The following is a 9550-nucleotide window of genomic DNA, read 5'->3' on the forward strand; positions in this document are numbered from 1 at the left end:
TGGTCTCCATATTGTGTTAAGGAACGATATGAACGCATTTTACAGTATTGTGCACTGGGTATAGTAGAGGAACAGTTCGGGGACGATGACTATCAGCATAACCATGCACCCTGTCATAAAGAAGCATCTGTGAGATAATGGTTGCGGCACTACAGCATTTTTGAAGTGAAATTCCCTACCCAGAGTAGTGACCAGAACGCAAAGGATTTCATTTGGAATGAGTTACCACGTCGATTTAGCTTGAGGCGCCATGATGATGTTTGGTTTGTGGGGCGCTCAACTGCGTGGTCCTCAGGCCCATACAAAGCCCCAACTTTTACACAGTCCAATTTTTTTCACAGTCCAGTCTAGCCACTGTCAGGAAAGACGATGATGAAATGATGAGGACAACACAAACACCCAGTCTCCAGGCTCATAAAATCCCCAACCCGCTCGGGAATCGAACCCAAAACCCTGTTTTCTGGAGGCAGCAACGCTAGCCATTAGACCACGAGCTGTGGACGGACGCCATCGTCTACCACTACCTTCACTAGTTTCAGCTCTCGAGGAAGGTTGGCTGCCATTCAAAAATGGTTCAAATGGCTCTGAGCACTATGGGACTCAACTGCTGTGGTCATAAGTCCCCTAGAACTTAGAACTACTTAAACCTAACTAACCTAAGGACAGCACACAACACCCAGCCATCACGAGGCAGAGAAAATCCCTGACCCCGCCGGGAATCGAACCCGGGAACCCGGGCGTGGGAAGCGAGAACGCTACCGCACGACCACGAGATGCGGGCAGCTGCCATTCCTCCCCAGACGTTCAGACACCTCATTGAAAGTGTCACCAGCAGAGTTCAAGCAGTCACAAAGGTCAATGGCGAACACGTTCTATGTAAATGTCCACCGATAAGTGTCTGGATACTTTTTGTCACTTAGTGTAGGTAAATGTGATATGATGTGGTTGCTGTCGCTGCAAGAACAGCTCATTATAGCGTACATCTGACGCTCTTCAGTTGCATTCAGGCAACTTACATGCAGGCGAACTCCTCATCAGTCAACCTATCTGTGCTGCTCTGTGTCACTGTTAACATACAACACTGGCAGAAGTAAGCAATAATGAACACGAGCGTGAGGGCGAAGAGTGAAGTGAACATTACTGTTCTCAACAGCAAGTACTGTGATCAATGGAACTGTTTACAAACAACACAGCACCCACCGTCGACATTCTCAATAGTGTGCAGATATTTTGAGTGTAATACAGACTCAAAGATAAATGATAAAAAATGAAATGAAATGTAATTACTCTGTAACGAGTGCTCAGGAGCGAGGGGTCCTTATACCAACATAGTCAGAAAATTCTGAAAATCTTCCGAAATTGTGATAAACACATACACACACACACACACACACACACACACACACACACACACATATATATATATATATATATATATATATATATATATATATATGTGTGTGTGTGTGTGTGTGTGTGTGTGTGTGTGTGTGTGTTTGTGTGTGTGTGTGATTGACCTTGTTGTTGTGTTCTGGGCTGGCTGGCTGCTGTGGCTATTTTCTAAAACCGTTAGCAGTTTGGCAATCTCATGCGTCACTTACTTGCAGGCGAGACGTTTTGCTTCCAGAATATGACTGTGGTTGGGAAAATTGGCCATCAGAAAGTAAGGGAGCAGCAGGCTTGCAAGTTCAAGAAACTAACACATGGTGGCATTGTTCAATAAATGGTGAAGTTTATATAGGAAGGAAGTCACTGACAAATAACAGTAGTGTTTGTTGTAAACTACAGGTACTGCATCATAACGATCCATGGCTATGTTAACATAAATGTTAATCAACAATTTAAAGAAAGGGTTTGTCCCTATCGCAAGGAAGGTAGTGAACACAACAAACATTCCTTTAGTACACTATTGACTTGAAGAACACATGTTAACACACTGTAAGACTGGTAACCAAGCAAAATGTATTGATGAATGGCTGGAAAAGGCAAGAAACACCTAACAAGGAACACCCGACGTATATTCTTTACTTGGCTTGACTGCAAGATATGGAGTTGGAGTGGCAGCATCTGACAATGCAGCAGCTATGGCAGCGATGAAGCTAATAACACTTCCATGTGCTTGGTGTAATTAATATTCTGTAAAACACAGAGAAATGCTTTACTTTGCCAATAGTTTATACCCACCTTTGTATTGGAAAACAGACATGATAGATGCTCTATGCTAAGGATTGTCATTCTAAAAGAGCATCCTCTTTGTCCTATACAGAACGAGTCGACACCACCAAGATCTGATCTGGATGAAGCGTAGCCATAGAGTCAGACTGCAATAAAGTGTGCTCACCTGTCAGCGTGATATCCGAAAAAACAGGAGACTGCTCAAGTCGTTATGTTGCCAACTCTCTAGCAACAATGGCACCAGCGCCTTTACCCATCCCATGGATGAGGGAGGGACCATGACTACTTCTCACTAGATGCCATCTTATAGATTTTAATTAAACCAGTCTTTTCCCTGCAGCTTTACCCACATATGTGTCTGACACAAACATTGAACACACCTCCTCCTCCCTATATATTTGTTCATTTCCTCCATACGCTCTCTCTGGTCATACTTTTCTCCCCCTTCCCTCAGACAATACCCTCCTTCCCCTCTCTGTTTCAATCCCCACCTGCCACACACATCGCCCCTCTTCCCCTCTCTCTGTTCATTTCCTCCCCCCCCCCCCTTGCTCTGTCCATCTCCTCCTCTATCTATCTCAACCGATTCCCACCGATGCACATTGGCACATTTAACTCCTGCAATAAATTTCAATAAAGTAGGCCAATACTACTCCTATAACATGCCTGTCATACAGGACAGGCTGCACACCAGGGGCTAAAATCATTTATTTCCCCTGATGTACAGACCACCTTGCAAAGCTGGTCGATAATGCAGGTTCATACTATAATACAACACACTTGTAATGCAGGGCAGTTTACATGCTAGGACTTGTAAAACTTTCTCTTTCCACTGACATGTAGGCTGCCCTGCTAAGCAAGTTGAATTGCCAGGCATGTGCTACCACATAAAATACCTGTCATGCAAAGCAGCCTGTATGCAAGGGTCTGGAAGAAACACTTTTTGCTCCTATCTCCACTTCTATTATATCTTGGAGGTTATGGACCCCAAAGTGATGATACTCATGAGGCTTGTGCCAAATCTGTATGAAATCAAATCAGGGGTTTGGGAGGAGATGCCAGACACACACACACACACACACACACACACACACACACATATATATATATTATTGGTGTTTTGCCCTTAAAGAGCGCATTTGGACTAAACTACATGACCAGTTCCTTTTGCTGCCTTCCTTGCTGCCCAAACTTCCCTCATTCGCTCACTGTGTTTCTGTTTCCGGTCCTCTGTCCATGCTTCTTGTCAGCTTTGTGTCTTCGGCTTCATCTTGATTGCCTTTTTGGTAGCCCATATTTCTTTCATCTTCTGGCTGTGATCTTGCTTGCGTTCTTCGGTCCATTTTATGCCTGTTCGTTTGTCGCATTGTGTATATATATATATATATACTCCTGGAAATTGAAATAAGAACACCGTGAATTCATTGTCCCAGGAAGGGGAAACTTTATTGACACATTCCTGGGGTCAGATACATCACATGATCACACTGACAGAACCACAGGCACATAGACACAGGCAACAGAGCATGCACAATGTCGGCACTAGTACAGTGTATATCCACCTTTCGCAGCAATGCAGGCTGCTATTCTCCCATGGAGACGATCGTAGAGATGCTGGATGTAGTCCTGTGGAACGGCTTGCCATGCCATTTCCACCTGGCGCCTCAGTTGGACCAGCGTTCGTGCTGGACGTGCAGCCCGCGTGAGACGACGCTTCATCCAGTCCCAAACATGCTCAATGGGGGACAGATTCGGAGATCTTGCTGGCCAGGGTAGTTGACTTACACCTTCTAGAGCACGTTGGGTGGTACGGGATACATGCGGACGTGCATTGTCCTGTTGGAACAGCAAGTTCCCTTGCCGGTCTAGGAATGGTAGAACGATGGGTTCGATGACGGTTTGGATGTACCGTGCACTATTCAGTGTCCCCTCGACGATCACCAGTGGTGTACGGCCAGTGTAGGAGATCGCTCCCCACACCATGATGCCGGGTGTTGGCCCTGTGTGCCTCGGTCGTATGCAGTCCTGATTGTGGCGCTCACCTGCACGGCGCCAAACACGCATACGACCATCATTGGCACCAAGGCAGAAGCGACTCTCATCGCTGAAGACGACACGTCTCCATTCGTCCCTCCATTCACGCCTGTCGCGACACCACTGGAGGTGGGCTGCACGATGTTGGGGCGTGAGCGGAAGACGGCCTAACGGTGTGCGGGACCGTAGCCCAGCTTCATGGAGACGGTTGCGAATGGTCCTCGCCGATACCCCAGGAGCAACAGTGTCCCTAATTTGCTGGGAAGTGGCGGTGCGGTCCCCTACGGCACTGCGTAGGATCCTACGGTCTTGGCGTGGATCCGTGCGTCGCTGCGGTCCGGTCGCAGGTCGACGGGCACGTGCACCTTCCGCCGACCACTGGCGACAACATCGATGTACTGTGGAGACCTCACGCCCCACGTGTTGAGCAATTTGGCGGTACGTCCACCTGGCCTCCCGCATGCCCATTATACGCCCTCGCTCAAAGTCCGTCAACTGCACATACGGTTCACGTCCACGCTGTCGCGGCATGCTACCAGTGTTAAAGACTGCGATGGAGCTCCGTATGCCACGGCAAACTGGCTGATACTGACGGCGGCGGTGCACAAATGCTGCGCAGCTAGCGCCATTCGACGGCCAACACCGCGGTTCCTGGTGTGTCCGCTGTGCCGTGCGTGTGATCATTGCTTGTACAGCCCTCTTGCAGTGTCCAGAGCAAGTATGGTGGGTCTGACACACCGGTGTCAATGTGTTCTTTTTTCCATTTCCAGGAGTATATATATATATATATATATATATATATATATATATATATATATATATATAATCTGTGTGTGTGTGTGTGTGTGTAATCGCTAATGCTATGAAGCTGAATTTTTGGGTACAGTGACTCCTGTGACTGGATAAGTTATTGATGGCTCTCCTTGTTCAACCCAGTGTAATTCTTCTTTCTTCTCCCTCAAGAAATAGGCCAGCTGGTATGTTGTGACTTCTTTCACTTCTTGATCAACACATCTTCTCTGGGATCTACTGATGTCCTTCCTTCCTTTAGAAATGCACTGTAGCAGTTGTTTTAGAAGCCATCTATGGCCCATTCCTGCATTCCCTAATATTTCCATTTAAGATTTAAATTCCAACATACCTATGGATATTCTCATCTTGTAATCTGTCTCATCTGTTCTCAGATCTTAGCTTGGAGCCTACAATTTGTTCTAGATTCCATAGCCCATTGTCACCTCCAAGCAGTCCACAGGGAACAGCCATAAATTTATAAAATTTTAGAGTTGTGTATTTTTGTAACTTTTCCCTGGCTATTCTTTCAGTGATGCCACACATGTTGAATTTCTCAATCTTTTTTCAGTACCAACTTCAGCAAGATATTTTACATCACATCTCAAGAATCGGAAAGTGTTAACTTGTTCAGTGCTTTTGTTATCGAGAATGAATTTACATCTTAATTGTTGTGAGCCTTTGAATGCTATGGCCTTAGTTTTACCTGTCAATATGTTTGCAGTATGTAGCTTTGCTGTTTAATATGGTCATATAGTGCTCCCTGTAAACTATCTCCATTATTCACAGCTAGAATATGATCGTTAGTATACATAAATGTTTTGATACAATTTCTTCCTTTGAAACTGTCCTCTAAGTAAATTTTATGATGCATTGCTTCCATTCCCCCAAAACATCCTCCAAATATAAATTAAAAAATATCAGTGAAAAACGACACTCTTGTCTGACCCTTTCATTAATATTTTCGTGACTGATATTTTCAGATTTTAGCTTTACTTTTATCTGTGTTCCTATATCTACACTTCTGATATCTTTGATGGGATGCAGTGGTATTCCTCTATTTCTATAATATTCCATATTTGCCTTATCTGTGCATTATTAAAAGCTCTAGTATGGTCTATAAAGACTGTTACATTATTAAATTCAACTCTCTTCTTTTCTGTAGTATTTTTTTAATGGGAAAATGTTGTCTGAGCAGGAGCTTCCATTACAAAAACCTGTTTGTTGCTCGAGTTCAAGTAATACATTGTCTACAATAAGTCTAATTTTTACTGTTATCTTTGCATGTATTTTATATGTCATATCTAAGGGACTTATAATTCAATAGCTTACACAGTCTGTTTTTGACCCTCTTTTAGAAATACATATTACTATTGCTTCCTTTCCAGGAGCTTTTCAGTTTTTATGGCTTTGTAAGGCGTCTTGAATTTCCTTAAATTCAATTTTATCGATTTCCGAAAGACATTCTACTCCCCCACTTTCTTCTTCTTCCACGTCTTTTGTTTCTTTCGACCACAAATTTTTTGCGTAACTTCACCCAGTCTTCTCTGTTTGGATAACCTAAATTTTCTGCTTCCTTTCCTTCTATGTTTGGCTGTTTCATTTATTTTGAATGCTTTAGATATAAACAGCTATACAAATCTCTTTCTATAATAGGCGTAGATCCTTCCCAGCTTTCTTTAAGATCAGTTCTAACTTCTTAGATCATGTTCTTCGTGTTTTATAATCCTACAATGTCTGAGGAGTTTTCATCAAGAGTAACTGTGAATATAACTCTTTTTTTTTGTAGAACAGCATATTTTAGTTCTTCATTCCAAATAATAAGGCCCTTCTTTGTTTTTTTATTTCCTTTCCCATAGTTTCGAAAGCAATTACTTCCTGTCATTTGAATTCGATGATTGTAGGGGAGATTGTTGCTCCTGGAGGATAGTGTACCTAGGAACAGACTGGTCGGTATTTCAGTCTAGTGACCGATTTTAGAATGGCATGAAGGAAGGCTCATTAAAGAGTCTCTAGAGACTGATAGAAGCAGTAACCATTTCTTACAGTTTTTGTTGTTGCTAGAAATGAAGTTGTGGTTTGTTCGGCATTTGCAAATCTTTCGAGATCTACTTATTTAAGGGCTGCGTAATATATTAAAGCTGTTCCTAATATATTATTAATCCTTCAGTTACAGGATTGTATGCCAAGTAAAATTCTATCTATTTTTGAAATTAGGTATAGAACGTGCTCTACTTTATTGGTTGTGCGCCACCTTATATCTTGAAACAGATATCTGTCTTTTATCATAGAACATATTATACTTGCAAATAAACTGAGTTTTCTTTATGTCTTAACAATTTTCTCTGGTTTAAAAAAGCAAATTTGTGTTCGTTTCCAACACTTTTAGTTTCAAAATGTATTTAACTTGTAACTGGTTCTTGGTAATGCTTCTATTTAATTTGATTTCAATTACTGTTAATTAGTGCGTAGTAAAGTAATAATGTAATAGACAGATGGCTAAATACAGTACTGACAAACTTTTCTCGATTGCACCACTTTTAAATTTCAACAGAATATTTGTTTCTAGGTACATGACCGTGCCTTGGCACGTTCTCACATTTGGAATAATCTCCATTTTCTGAGAAATTTTCGTAACTACAGAAAAACTCTGCAGCTCTTAAAAAGTGAATGCCATCATTTAAAAATGGAAGGAGGAAGCGTATTAAATTTCTATTATGGCTCTGACTAGAGGCGAAAACCTGAAAAGTGTTGCAACATACAACACACAGATTCTTTCACCATACACAATCTGATAAGTGACTGGTATAGGTTTCCGTTGATAGGATCTTCTTGTACGTTAGTTTTCCATAATGTGTTCTTCGTAGTTTACTTCTTGTGTGCTGCCGTTGCTCATTTAGTTTCAAGTGCTATTTTCCCTCTTACTAGGAAGCTTAATTAAACATATAAATTAGACCATAAAGTTTTAATAAATTAATATATCAAAAACTAAATTACATGACTACTGCCCTTTAATTGTTTTTGGTAAAATGATAGAATTATTTACGGGAAGCCCGTAGACATTTGAGGTGCCTGGGAAGGCACCGTGACTTTTTACGGTTGTGTAATACACTGGTGTGTTGTGCACATAGCCGTGCGGGGTAGCCGTGTTTTGTCAAGGTTCGCGCGGCTCACCCAATCGGAGGTTCGAGTCCTCCCTCGGGTATAGCTTTGTGTGTTGTCCTTAGCGTAAGTTAGTTTAAGTTAGATTAAGTAGTGTCTAAGCTTTGGGACCGATGACCTCAGCAGTTTGGTCCCATAAGATCTTACCATAAATTTCCAATTTGTTATGCACACACATCTGACGTATAGTTAGTTTTCCGGTTATAACTACTGGAAAAGGGCTACTGTAGATCAACGAGAGGGTGTTGAAGCAAATACGCTATTTGACCGAAGGATTCCGACATTCGCCGGTCTCTTTTGACCGCAGACTGGAGGGAGACGCGATGTTGCTGGAAGCATGCAGAGAAAATGGGGTGGAGGGTGGGTTATGTAATTTGCCCCTCTAGCCAGTACTTTTGCTGTTAGATTGATACGGTCTGCTATCAATCAAGAATAAGCCTTCTGTCACCGATTGATAATATTAGGCGAGATGTTAGTTGTGCCTAGAAGCAGTTTTCCTCACTCGCAGCAAGGAAACGCAAAGCAAAATCATATTAAAAATATACGGGAAGATACACATTCACAACTCTTCATTATAGCCCTTTTTTCCTCCGAATTAATGCTTTGTGGATCATTACTAATTTATGAAGAGCAAATAAAATCTGTTCTCTATCATATATCATACTAAAACTTATGTGCAGAATCAAGTGGTGGATTCAGAAAAATCTCAAGGAGAGGGTGCTAAAGATATCTTGAGCTACCTTTACTTTTACCCTAACAAAAAATACTCAAGTCACGTAAAAAGCTTAACAAAGTTTTGTTTAAGCTGATTATACGTATATACACTCTTGACTAATCTTGCACTTGCTACAACTAGACGTTTTACTTATTCATTCTTCAATCTTAATATTTCTGCTTCTGAATGTAAATTAGCTTCCTATTCGGTGAATAATCCGTATGTATAACGCTATGTATCGAAGGCTTTTCTGTACAAGAAAACAGTAGAATATTCGCGACTTTTCTCAAAGAAATGTCAGACAGAATAACGTATCGGGATCACTAGAATGGCCTCGACTTTTCTCGTACGTATGTATTAGTTATCTATGTGCCCGACAGAGACGAATAAAATCCGATGACACGGACGCGCTTGCTGCATAGGAAAGTATAGCTACTCGGTAACTCGATCCAGTAGAGTCGACTGACGAAAGAAACGAACGAATAGCGTGCGGACTGACTGGCGGGGGAGGCGCGGTTGGGTAATGCGGTCGGCCCCGCAAGGGTGGAGTGGTGGGGGGGGGGGGGGGCGCACCCCACGCTCCACCATATGATGTATCCGCCACTGGCCAGAAGCTGTCCCAAATAATGCACCATGAATTTCGATTTTCTTTCAATTCCTTTACAAAGTTTACAC

The sequence above is a fragment of the Schistocerca serialis genome, chromosome 9 (genome assembly GCF_023864345.2).
Source record: "Schistocerca serialis cubense isolate TAMUIC-IGC-003099 chromosome 9, iqSchSeri2.2, whole genome shotgun sequence".
NCBI classification, from domain to species: domain Eukaryota; kingdom Metazoa; phylum Arthropoda; class Insecta; order Orthoptera; family Acrididae; genus Schistocerca; species Schistocerca serialis.